This window comes from Pinus tabuliformis, chromosome 8 (assembly GCF_031772625.1).
Source record: "Pinus tabuliformis cultivar Carrire ecotype Pingquan chromosome 8, CPIR1, whole genome shotgun sequence".
In the NCBI taxonomy this organism is placed as follows: Eukaryota; Viridiplantae; Streptophyta; class Pinopsida; order Pinales; family Pinaceae; genus Pinus; species Pinus tabuliformis.
This window is the reverse complement of record NC_142294.1, coordinates 424,069,686-424,082,422: the sequence shown is the minus strand read 5'-3', so window position 1 is coordinate 424,082,422 and position 12,737 is coordinate 424,069,686. Positions and strand designations below refer to the sequence as shown.

Below are 12,737 nucleotides of genomic sequence, written 5' to 3'. Positions count from 1 at the left end.
TGTCATCTCATCTATTAGATTTAGAACTTCGTGCAACTTGCTTTCCTCAAACAACCCATTGATAAGAGAAACCACGCAAAACATCAAAGTTCAAACTGTATTTTGTGCTTAGGGTTTATCATCATCAAAGGCATCCCTCTCCTTGATCCTGACCTACTATAGCAAATCACTAAACAGTTTGTGAACGACACTGCCACAAGCCTAAGATTGCCTATTAATTGCAGCACCACTGAGGATTCAACATTGGAATCAACATATTTCTTTAAGAAGTCTTTTTCTGACAATGTTACAGAAATAGGAAAACTTCTCGGTTTCTTTGACAAGCTCATCGAGTTCAACTCTTTTATTACCCAATGCCGAGGAATTAATCCTGTTTCCAAGCCACAAGACAAAATAAGGGGATACTTAACAATGTCACTCAATGGAAGGCTTACCGAGTTGATAAAGTCCATAGTGCGCTTCATGTTTTCCTCTGTGATCCCATTATATAAGGCATTTGCTTGCACATAGTCTTCACTTGTTCCTCTGAAAACCCAAAACCCTGGAGGTTCTACAAATTACGGACTGTATTATCTCTCCCCACTGAAATAATAAGCCGGAAAACGAAGGAAAACATCTTGGAACCCTTCGTAAGCCCTAAATTTCCTGCCAGTTCAAATGCTTCAATAATATGTTTCGCTGAAGTTATAAGCAGGTGGGGCTGTTTTGTGAGCAACTCTGATAAGGCGTTGCCTTGAAATCTGTATTCCTGTAAAAGTGGCATGAAAGTTTTCATGGTGTGATCCAGATTCTTATTGAAAATCCTTGCATTTGCTGAGATGATTTTCCTTAAATCTTCCTCTTGAAGGAATGTTCGAAACAAGGCAATCTTAGGCTTGAGGTTGGGTACTCGAGTACACATGTTTTACAGAGAGAAAGTATAAATTTTTGGTATATAACTTGAGTTGAGCTGTTTGTTACCATAACCAATACCTTATACTACCGAAGCATTACCTTACCAAAATGTACTGTGTGTTCTCTATGCATATTTAATTTCGAATATCTTTTTCGCTATGCAGATTTATTTCGAATATCTTCTCTTAGTGCCACGCTCCTTTAGCCAACTTTACAGTGTGTGGACTCAGGTTTCCTCTATTATAACCCACATTGAATTGACACGTATAGCCATTTTACACCATATTTCTATTTGTTCTTTAAATAAGAAACAGTGTCCAGATTTGATTTTCTTGGAACGACTTCAAATTCAAATTCTTTGAGGACTCTGCACAGTTCAAACTTTGTTGCCTTCTCAATCACAACTGAACATAAGTTAGTGTGACAAATCTTCATTTGGTGTTTTGTTGGAATTACGGCCTAAATACTTCAGTGTCAGATATCAATTTGACTGGATAGGAATTGTATTCAAATAAACAACGTGATGACAAGCTTCCATTAAACTTGTATATCACATCAAAATATGAAGCCTGCAAGCATCATCTTTAACTTTCTCATGTAGCGTGAATTATTTGGCAAACAATTTTGTACATTTCCTAATCTGTTCCAGGGTTTCAATTTGCTAACTTGCTGTCCTGTTTTTTTTTTCTTCTCATTCTTCAGAGTTTTTTTTTTTTTTTTTTTTTTTTTTTTCAATTTTATGTAGCCCATATAATATGTAATTAAGGGCTCTATTGCAATCTCTAGTACTTTAATTCTATTTGGGATTTTGCTTCATATTGCTTAATAAAGTTTTGAACTTGAAGAGTCCATTCTCAAATGGATGGATTTACCCATGGGACTTGAGCCTTATTAAGATAGCATGGAACTTAAACTAATAACCACCAATTTGTCAGGCAAGCATGTTGTAGAACACTCCTTTGAGGTTGGCTTTTTCTTTGTCTTCCCATATGTGCCCGGTGATGCTTTTTAACTTCATTAGGACAATATTCAAAACTATGGCAATCATTGAAGTGCTTGCTACATGACGAGGACCAGCATTCAGTCTTAGAAGCATGCCTTTTCATTCACAAGAAAAACAAGCTTGGGAGTAAGCAATGTGTGCTTAGACTTATACAAGAATGCAGGTTGCATTTTTCTTTTTGTGATATTGCGTATTGTCATGTTTTGAAGATGATGCCATAAGGCCTTAGATATTTTGATGACTAACTATTTTAGTGTCTTCTTACAACATCCAACATGTGAGTGTCTTATTACAACATTTTTTTTTGCAACCAATATACTTGTATAAACTTTTATGCAATAGTGTGTATATTAGTTTTTGTCCAATAATTGAGGAAGCTGAAATCTCCATATATTTTCATGGGCTCGCATATTGTCAAATTTAAGTTTAAAGATTAATTTTAAATCGCTTATCACAAAAAAAAATAAGAATAAAAAAATAAATAAAAATTAAACTACAAGTTAAACATGGAAGTTAAGTGTTAAAAATATAGCATTTATGGAGGTTGGTACTCTTTTGATTGAAGTTTATAGGAATGTCAAGAACTTATAAATGCATAACTTGTTCCTTTGGAAGTACATCATAAATAAATTATAGAACCACTCACGTTGGTTGTGATTTTTTTATATTATAAGGAAAAATCGTATTAAATTGTGGCAGGTGAACCATGGTTAGAAGAGGTACAAGAAGGAGTGGGGCAACTAAAGGGCACAACATGGTGCCACCACAATAGCCAACTCCTACCACCCCACCTAATGATGGGGAAAACATCTCAACACAAGAACAAATACCAGCTGGAGAAGTGTTGAACTTAATGAGATCATTCCAACACATGTCTGAGGCATTAATAAACCGTTTGGAACGGGAGCATGGAGGACTTGTCATACAAAACGAAGCACCCCAAAACACTACAAGAAATGATGTACGTCGGGATTTGGAAAAGGTAAAATTTCCAGAGTTTTGGGGGTCCACAGATGGTAAATCTGTAGAGGAATGGTTAGAAAACATGGCTATGTGTTTTACCCTAAGAGATTACACCTCAAACATGAAGGCCAAGATGGGTATATTCCAGCTAAAGGGAAACACACTACTTTGGTGGAAGACATTATTAACCCAATTGGGGATGGATATATCAGAAGTAACTTGGGAGCTATTTGAAGAAAAATTTAGAGAACGTTACCTGTCAGAGGAGTTCCTTGAGAGACAACTAAATGAATTCAATGCATTAAAGCAAGGGAGTCACTCACTACCAGAGTATGAGGCACGTTTCATGGAATTACTTCGCTATGCCCCTCACTTAAACGCAAAAAATCTCAAGGTGAACAAATTTGTGTATGGATTAAATGTTAACATTTGGACCAAGGTTAGAATCTTAATGCCTCGCATGTTGCACAAGGAAGTTGAGCGGGCAATCATTGCAGAGGAGGAAATCATGAGCAGTGAACATAGTAAGTCAACAAGGCCCACAGGATCAGGAGTACCAAGTGGAAACAATATGGAATGTAGAAATTTGCAAGGGGGTCCTGTGCTCAATCATCAAAGGTGGTCAGGAAGAAATCAAAGAACACCATATAGGCATCCAGCTCAGCATCCGCACAGGGTACCACAACAAACTCGTCAACCACAACCGCACCGGCCTATGCAACAACACCAAGTCACACCACCTCAACACTGATCTTCTTTCTAGCAGAGTTCCAGACCAACTCCCGGTTCAGTTGGTAGTAGGAGCCAAGCCCCTAAGAGGGGGTGTTGGACTTGTGGAGGTCCTCACTATGAGAGGGATTGCCCTCAAAAGATAGGTAATACCAACTCAACTAAGAATGCAACTACTGTGGGGGATCTGGGGAAGGCTCATCGCATCCATGTAGCGGTGAACAATCACCAAGTCAAACACCAGTCCACTGTGTTGGAAACCTCAGGTAATATTGATGGTATGAGTTTTGTCATTTTAATAAATCTAAGGGCTACTGATTCATTTATTTATCTAAATGCATTATCAATGATTAAACATAAAGCAACTCCACAATATGAATTTAGACATGTAGAAATGGCATGTGGTATGAAAAGAGATGTAGGAAAGATGGTAAAGGATTGTGAGGTGGACCTGGGTGTATTTAAGACCAAGGTATCCTTGTACTCTACAATTCTAGGAGTTGATGACGTAGTTATAGGAATGGATTGGTTGGAGCAACATGAGGCACTCCTAGACTGCAAAGACAAGATTCTACATTTCACCAACGATGACGGTCAAAGAAAATCATTAACAGGAAAGCACTGACTGGTGTCCTTGAGGTTCATCTCCTCCATGCACTAATGAAATTTAGGCGAAAGGGATGTCAAATGTTCTCAGTGGTAGCTCTAAACGATAAGGGTGACTCTGAAGACCTTGATAAACATCCATTCCTCGTTGAATTTAAGGATGTATTTCCTGAAGAACTACCCGGGCTACCCCCAAAAAGGGAAATTGATTTCACCATCGACCTTAAACCAGGCACTGAGCCTATTGCAAAGGCACCCTATCGTATGTCGGTTCCAGAGCTAAAGGAATTGCAGATCCAATTAAAGGAATTATTGGACTTGGGGTTCTTACGACCTAGCATATCTCCATGGGGAGCCCCTGTGATTTTTGTTAAGAAAAAGGATGGGTCTTGGCGACTGTGCATACCGTCAGTTGAATAAAGTGACGATAAAAAATCAATACCCTTTGCCAAGGATAGATGACTTATTTGATCAAATGAGGGGGCGACTGTGTTTTCAAAGATATATTTGAGGTCAGGATATCATCAGTTGAGAATCAAAGAAGAAGATATTTCGAAGGCAACCTTTAAAACAAGATTTGGGCACTATGAATTTGTAGTTTTACCCTTTGGACTAACAAATGGCCCGGGTGTTTTCATGAGTTTGATGAACGGAATATTTCAGGATTACTTAGACAAGTTTGTGCAAGTCTTTATCGATGACATTTTGATCTACTCAAAGACCCTAGAAGAGCATGACAAACACTTGAGGATAGTTCTACAATGTCTTAGAGAAAACCAATTATACGGGAAGTTGTCAAAGTGTTCCTTTTACCAAACCAAGATTCATTATCTTGGACACATTATCTCTGGGGATGGTATCGCAATAGACCCGGTAAAGATCAAGGCCATCATGGAATGGCCAACACCAACCAATGTTCATGAAATACGAAGTTTCATGGGCATGGCAGGGTATTATCATAGATTTGTCGAAGGGTTTTCAAAGATAGCAAACCCCATTACCGAGCTCCAAAGAAAGAACAAAAAATTCATTTGGATTGGAAAATGTGAAGAGGAATTCCAAAGGTTAAAGGTGTTATTAACGACAGCACCAATTTTGAAGGTGCCAGATATGGAACAAGAATTTTTGGTTTGCACTGATGCCTCCAAGGAAGGGTTGGGTTGTGTGTTGATGCAAGAAGGAAGAGTAATAGCTTATGCATCAAGGAAACTTAGAACCCATGAAGAAAACTACGCAAACCATGATATAGAAATGGTAGCGATTGTTTATGCACTAAAGATTTGGAGACACTGCCTTCTAGGAAGGAAGTTTGATCTTAAGACTAACCATTGTGGGCTACAACACATATTCACTCTAGATCACTTAAATGCAAGGCAAAGACAATGGTCTGAGCTAATTAGTGAATATGATTTTGATATCACTTACATCAAAGGAACGATAAATAGGGTGGTTGATGCTTTAAGTAGGAGGCCACGGATATTTTCAGTGATTCCCTTAAAAACAAATTTGAGGGAGAAACTGCTTGAATTACAAACAAAAGACACCTGGTATCAGGAGGTTAGCAAAAGTTTGAGGGAGGATGAAATGAGGGTCCCAAAATATGAAGAATACTCCCTTGATAATGATGGGCTACTACAATTTCTGGGAAGGATATATGTACCACCGAATGAAGATATACGCCAATTAATCTTAAATGAAGCACATTGCGCAGTATACATGGCACACCCTGGTGTTAAGAAGATGAGTGCGGACCTAAAACCACTCTTCTTTTGGAAAGGGATGAAGAAGGACATTAAGAACTTGGTAGCAAGATGCTTAGAATGTCAGTGAGTAAAAGCTGAACACAGGCATCCAACAGGTTTATTGCAACCCCATGAGATACCAACATCTAAATGGGAAGTTATATCAATGGACTTCATTGTGGGGCTACCAATGACCTCAAGAAGACATGATTCGATATTTGTAGTGGTGGACACGTTGACCAAGAGCGCCCATTTCATACCAGTTAAGACTACATATAAGGCACCAGAAATAGCCAGAGTTTTTATTAATGAGATTACGAGATTACATGGAGTGCCTAGGAAGATCATATCTGATAGGGGACTAGTGTTTACAGGAAGATTTTGGACTAGTTTCCAAGAAGCTTTGGGAACCTAGTTGAACTTCAGCACTGCTTATCACCCAGAGACAGATGGGTAGACAGAGAGGACTAATCAAATCCTTGAAGACATGCTTCAGATGTATGTGATGGACCAACAAAAGAGATGGGAGGAGTTTTTACCACTTGTGGAATTTTCTTACAATAATAGTTATCAGAGTTCCATCAAGATGGCGCCATTTGAGTTCTTATATGGAAGACCTTGTAGAACACCTCTCAGTTGGGATTGACTAGAGGACCGAGTATTAATAGGACCAGAAGTGGTGCAAGAGATGGAAGAACAAATGACTATGATTAGGAGGAGGCTAAAAGAAGCACAAGATCGACAAAAGATCTATGCTGATGCTCATCAGGTAGACCAAAGTTATGAAGTGGGGGATAGGGTGTTCCTAAGAGTAAGGCCCCAAAAAAGCTCTATAAAATTTGGAAAGGGAGAAAAATTGTCTCCACGGTTTGTGGGACCTTTTGAAATCTTAGAAAGGAAAGGGTCAATGGCATATAGGCTTGCCTTACCTCCATCTTTAGCACGTATGCATGACGTGTTTCATGTTTCTGTTTTACGTCATTATATTTCAGATCCTTCGCATGTTATTGACTTTGGTCATTTGCAGGTTTCGGATGAGGGAATAGTGATGATTGAACCAGTTTGCATACTGGACTAGCGAACTTTGCGGCTTAGACGATGGTTAGTGGACCAGGTCAAGGTCCAGTGGGACAATTATAGTCCCAGTTCAGCTACTTGCGAGGACGCCGAGGAGATGTGTCACCGTTTTCGTTACCTATTCAAGGACTTCGAGACGAAATCTATTATTAAGAGGGGGTGTATGTAGTGCCCGCTCTAGTTTACTGACATTGATATGACACTAACATTTATTTAGCCCTAAGGCCCACACATTATTCTTTGAGGACCTCAGGTTGAGGATCCAGGCACATGACGCTATTATTATTAGTGATTGAGATATTAATGGTTGTGATGTTTATGTATGTTCTCCATTGATATTATGATGAAGATAGCATGAACGGTTATGTATGTTATCTATTGGTATTATGATGATTGTAACATTAAATGGTTAAGTTTGGTCTTTATTGAATTTATGATGATGATGGAAGTAAAGGATATGTATGCTCTCTATTAAAATCATGATGATGATAAATTTGATAAATAGGTATATTTCTATTGATGTTACGATGTTGATAGCTTGATGGATATGTATGTTTCCATTGATGTTTTGATGATGATAGCTATGATGGATGTGTCCCCTATGTTACCTACTTTCATTAGTTCGGACTTACTATGAACAATGATGTGAATGACTAGGTGTTGTTAATGATGCTATTATGACAATGACTAACACTGAGAAACCTTGTTACTAATGATTATTAAATATGGCAGGAAACCACTAGAGGCACTCACATATGACGAGTTGACGACAACTGGTTTGATGAAAAAAATTATATTATTTTATCTTTGAAATTCAAAGTCAATTTTGAAACCTACTATATATGTTTATCTATATTCTGGAGATGTTAGTGGTTGCAAGCACAGATTAGTTGCTTGGCCGAATGACTCACATATGGGTGATGGGGTTGTACAAATGGATGGAACTACATGGGAGGGGTGGGACAGTGTCCGTGATCTCACCCACTAGCACTCTTGCCGTGACTTGGGCTAGAAAGGTTGAAACGCCTTCGCCTTGAAGATCACGATGTCATGAGGGCAGGTCCCAAAGTTGGGTCGCTCATGAGGATTTTACCAGGGGGCATGCATCAAGGCAGATTCCTTGATCCCCGACACCATTAGTCTCACTATAGCAGGCAACATAAGAGATGATAGTGGTCTATGACGTTGCACCTATACTTTCCCTCGTAGTCACTGAATGCTTGAAGGGCAAGTGGTGTGGCACCCTTGGAACTTCAAGGGAATTTCTTGAAGGGCACGACCAACTTGGCACGCTAGGCATCACAAATAAACTATTAGGCATGGCACCCTTAGAACTTCAAGGGAAGTTCTTGAAGGGCACGACCAAACTTGGCACCCTTGGAATCATTAAAAATAAATTAATTGATAAATATAACCAAGAAATAAAAACTAGGTAAATTTACATCAAGGGTAAATGATGTTAGAAACCGAGGTAATTAAATAAAAAATAAAACTTGGGTTAAGAGGATCATAGGAAGAAATAGAATAGGTTACCTTAAAAACTCTACCTTTCCCATGTTGGAAAATATTATGTAGATTATGTAGTTTATTAGGTAAAAGGGGAAAGAGGGACATAATTGTAAGGATAAAGATTAATCCTAAAATAGTTAAACCTAATTAAGAGAAGAGGATGGTGAATTAAAATAAGATTAATAAATTAAATTTTAGAGAAATGTAGAGAACCTCCATGTGGCAACAACAAACATAAGAATATCCATCTAAGAGATAACTTGAGTTAAATTAGGGAGTAGATAGGGGATCAAATCTTGACTCATTAATTGACTTTAGTAATGAACTCAAATTAAGGAGTAAAAAGGGAGATCAAGAGGCAAATAGGAGAAGAAATAGGAATCTTGTTGAGGTGAGGAAAATATTAGTTTTAAATTAAAAATTTAAGTAAATAATTTTGGAGACCCTTGATGAGAGAGTGACACATGGGTGGGTGAATAATCAAACTATTGAATTATAAAAAAATAGCTAATTATGCATGACATGCCAAGTGCCACCTATGAGGACTCCTATAAAAGAAGGGGCAAGCCATGGGAGAAAGGACTTTTTGGGAACCCTATTGTTGGATGGATGAGACTATGTCAGGGTAGTGATTACGAAACTATAGTGAGTTTGGTGAGGTAGAGGATTTTAGAGAGGGGGCTCTTGAGCCAAGGAGTGCTCCCCTCTACCAGCTATTGCATTCCTCCATTGTACAACCCCATTGCAGCTCGAGGGTCCAAGGGGAAAAAGAGTACCCAAGGAGTAGGCTGGGAAGTTAACCGGTGGGTCATCGCATTCGGATCAAGTACGTCGTCATTCACTCTCAGAGGTGACTGACAACAAGGGAAGACCAGTAACGGAAAATCAAGTGGAGTCTCGTCTTCTAGTGAACGGTACATATGTGTTGCAATATTATTTGTATGATTTATTTATGGCCATAGTTAAATATATGTAAATTTATGATATGTTCAGTGAAATAAAATTTAGGGATGTGTTAGACAGTGCTGAATAAATCTGAATTCCCAATGTTTTTCCCTCTTCTGGTTGTATTTTATTGTGATTTATTTAAAAAAAAATAGTATAGAATTGGTCCTTACAGAAAGCGAATTTCATAAATTTATCTGGAGGAATTAAACCCTGAAACTTCGATGACCTTCATAACTAGAAGGAACCAGGAAGGAGGGACTATGATTTCATCAAATTGTAAACAGTTATAACCATAGCTAATAGTAAGAAATCCTTGAAAGAGAATAACATTAAGTAAAAATTGTTCCAGAAAATTACCAAAGGATGTTGTAATTCAGAGACACAGGAGTAAGGACAAATGATTAAGTACAAACTCCAATTGAGATTCAAAAGTTAATGGCAAAAATCTAGTCACAAACCCTTGACCAGGAAAACCATAAAATCTTAGTGTGCACCCATTAAAAGAGAGATGGCAAAGGAATTAGTTTGAAACCTTAATGACTATAATGAAAATTAAATACAGTTTGAACTTGATAAAGATAATGTACCAATAGATACAAGATATCTCTATTACAACCCTTGCATAACACAATTGTTCCATTGCATGTTGACAAAGTTATCAACCTGACAAAGAGAGGCAACGAAGTTTTAAATGTTTCCATTGCATTGATTCGAAGCATAATTTCTAAAGGGTTTGTTATAGAGGGGTGGTTTTCAGAATAACAAAGAGGAAATGAATGAGCCGACAGGGACTGTCAATGAAGTCATTAAGCGATAATAAAACCCTAAACCTGTTAAACATCATTGATCTTCCAAAACACATCTCGATCGTTTAATTGTTAGGTGAAAAGGACTAGGAATGGAATCTCATAGAGTTGAAATGTAATTAGTATGGAAGAGACTAGAAGATATCCATGGAAGAACCCATAAATTATAAATTTGATCAGAAATTGAACCTTGAAAACAATAATACCACATGGGAGTTGTAAACACATAGCTTAACCTTTAATATTTGTGAATGGATTCGATTCAACCCAAACAAATGAGTATTGTGTATTATCGATATGGTTGTGAGAAGATGCAAGTTTATTCAAGGGATAAGACATGAATAATTCGTCTAGACAACATATATAATGAAAATGGTACCTTAATATTGTAATTCAAAGTATAAGTAAAATAAAGAAAATAATATTGTAAACAATACGAATATGTTAACAAATGAAAAACACATATTTTGTTTAAGGAAATCAATACTTTATATATACATTATACATTGTCAAATGACCAGATAAGTAAGGTGGAAGTAATATTAGAAATTGTGGATCAATCTCCATGAGTGTTATAGGTCTATTTAGGCACATCACTCCTGGTGATCAGATAAGTGTAAACAGGGTCTATCAAACCCTAATTCAATTGCTACATGCCCTAGACATCCCACCTCATTGAGTGCTTTCATCCATGAGAGTTTCCTGACTTCAAATCCTACTGAAATGCTTCCTTGGGTCACTAGTGCACCCCTGGTCAGGGGTAAGTGCTATGCAGAGCAGGTAGCCCCATTCAAGGATGCGTTGTACAGCACCTAAGCCCACTCAAGCCTGCGCTAGGCGAGAATACTCGAAATGTTCATTGGATCCTAAGTATATTCCTCCTTTCTAGAGCCTTCTAGAAGGAACCCAACTCTTATCCTATCAAGATGAGCTCGACTTAGGATAGCCTTGGATCATCTAATCCTTTATCCTCTCATCCTTTTGAACATGGAAACTAATCATCCAATTATGGAAAACCATTCAATGCCATATTAATGAGAAAACCACTTGCATTCATTTATAAATTGGCCTCCCATCATAGAGCCAAGGGAATTGGATAATATAGAGAAATACTGTTGGTTTAGAGACTTGAAATCATTGTCAAGTAATGTTGTGTTGCTGGATTGATGTTGCTATTGGTGTGATGAGGGTTTGGACTAAGCTGGATGAGTGAAATGAGATCAAACCGCATTGGGTGTAACTTCTCCTTCTATCAATCAATAAAGTTGTTTGTTCCTTTTCCAAGACTTTTGTCTATATCTATGATGAACGTATGTTCAAATGTTGTCGATTTCATTTGTTTACAATAAATAGAACATATGCTTTGATTTTTTTCGTCTTCTGTTTCTGTTGGAAGGTACCAATTGAGCAAATTCAGTTTGAGCAAGAGCGACGGGAGCAACTTAAAGGAGATCAAAGGAAGCGAAGGATCACAAGTAGGTTCCTTTATCTTATCTGTTTATTGTAGGAAAAGGTTAAACATCTTTACTTCAGTTGTTCTAAGTGTAACTACCCACTTAGGGAAGATATACTTATCCGTAGGTATAAATTCTGTATAACAAATAAACATATATACTAGGGAACGACTATCGTTCCTGGTAGTTATCCCTTGTCTTAGCAACACCAGTAGACTTTGCTTGAGTTCATTTACCTATATTCAGTCATTTTGAAGCTTGTTTGGTCAAAATGTGTGCTTATTTGTGTGTTGATAGTGCTCTCTGGCATCAACGCACTGTTGTTCTTGACACAGTGCTCTGCAGAGCAGCCTTAGCCTAGAGATAGTGCTCTGCAATGCATTGTCTCCCACTCAGGGCTGCACTGGTCCCTGTCAAGCCAAAAACCCATCTTCTTTCTTGATTTTTTCCAAACTGTTTCGCATATTGTTTGTTGAATGGTTAATGTTTCTCTGTCTCTAAAGTCCAAATTAGAATTTCTTTTCCATGCACACTTTGGCTTTGTTTGTTCAATGTTTGTTTATGTTTTCTTTATCATTGTCGAATCAATCCCAAAGTTAGCTTACATTGATCAATCTTTACTTTTCTGAAAAAGAATTATCGTAAAGTCTTCATTTCTTTGAAAAAGAAACTGTCATAAAGTCTTCGTTTCTTGTGAAAAGAATTGATTGATCGTTTGTGCATTTAGTTTCTTTATGTTCATCTAAACATTAAAGGAATGAAAAGAAAAACATGCATAATGCATTTAGAAATTTGTGTGTGCTTGTAGGAATGGTATAGGGAAAGTTGCATTAGATGTGCTCTATGATCTTTGTTTATAGATTCTGATTGCTCTATCCCTTTTAGTTACAGTTTTAATTGTTTAAATCAAATGAAAAGAATATTTCTCTTCTTAGTGGCATTCTAGGAGTTTTAGAAACATCACGCGGTGAACCTGAACGACAAATTTTTAAACAAGATCAACTAA

General features: G+C 37.5%; 1 pseudogene; it reads right to left on the bottom strand.

The window, feature by feature from the left end:
- Positions 1-249: 249 nt before the first annotated feature.
- LOC149235859 (uncharacterized) lies at positions 250-901 on the bottom strand (annotated as a pseudogene).
- Between the last annotated feature and the right edge of the window lie 11,836 nt (positions 902-12,737).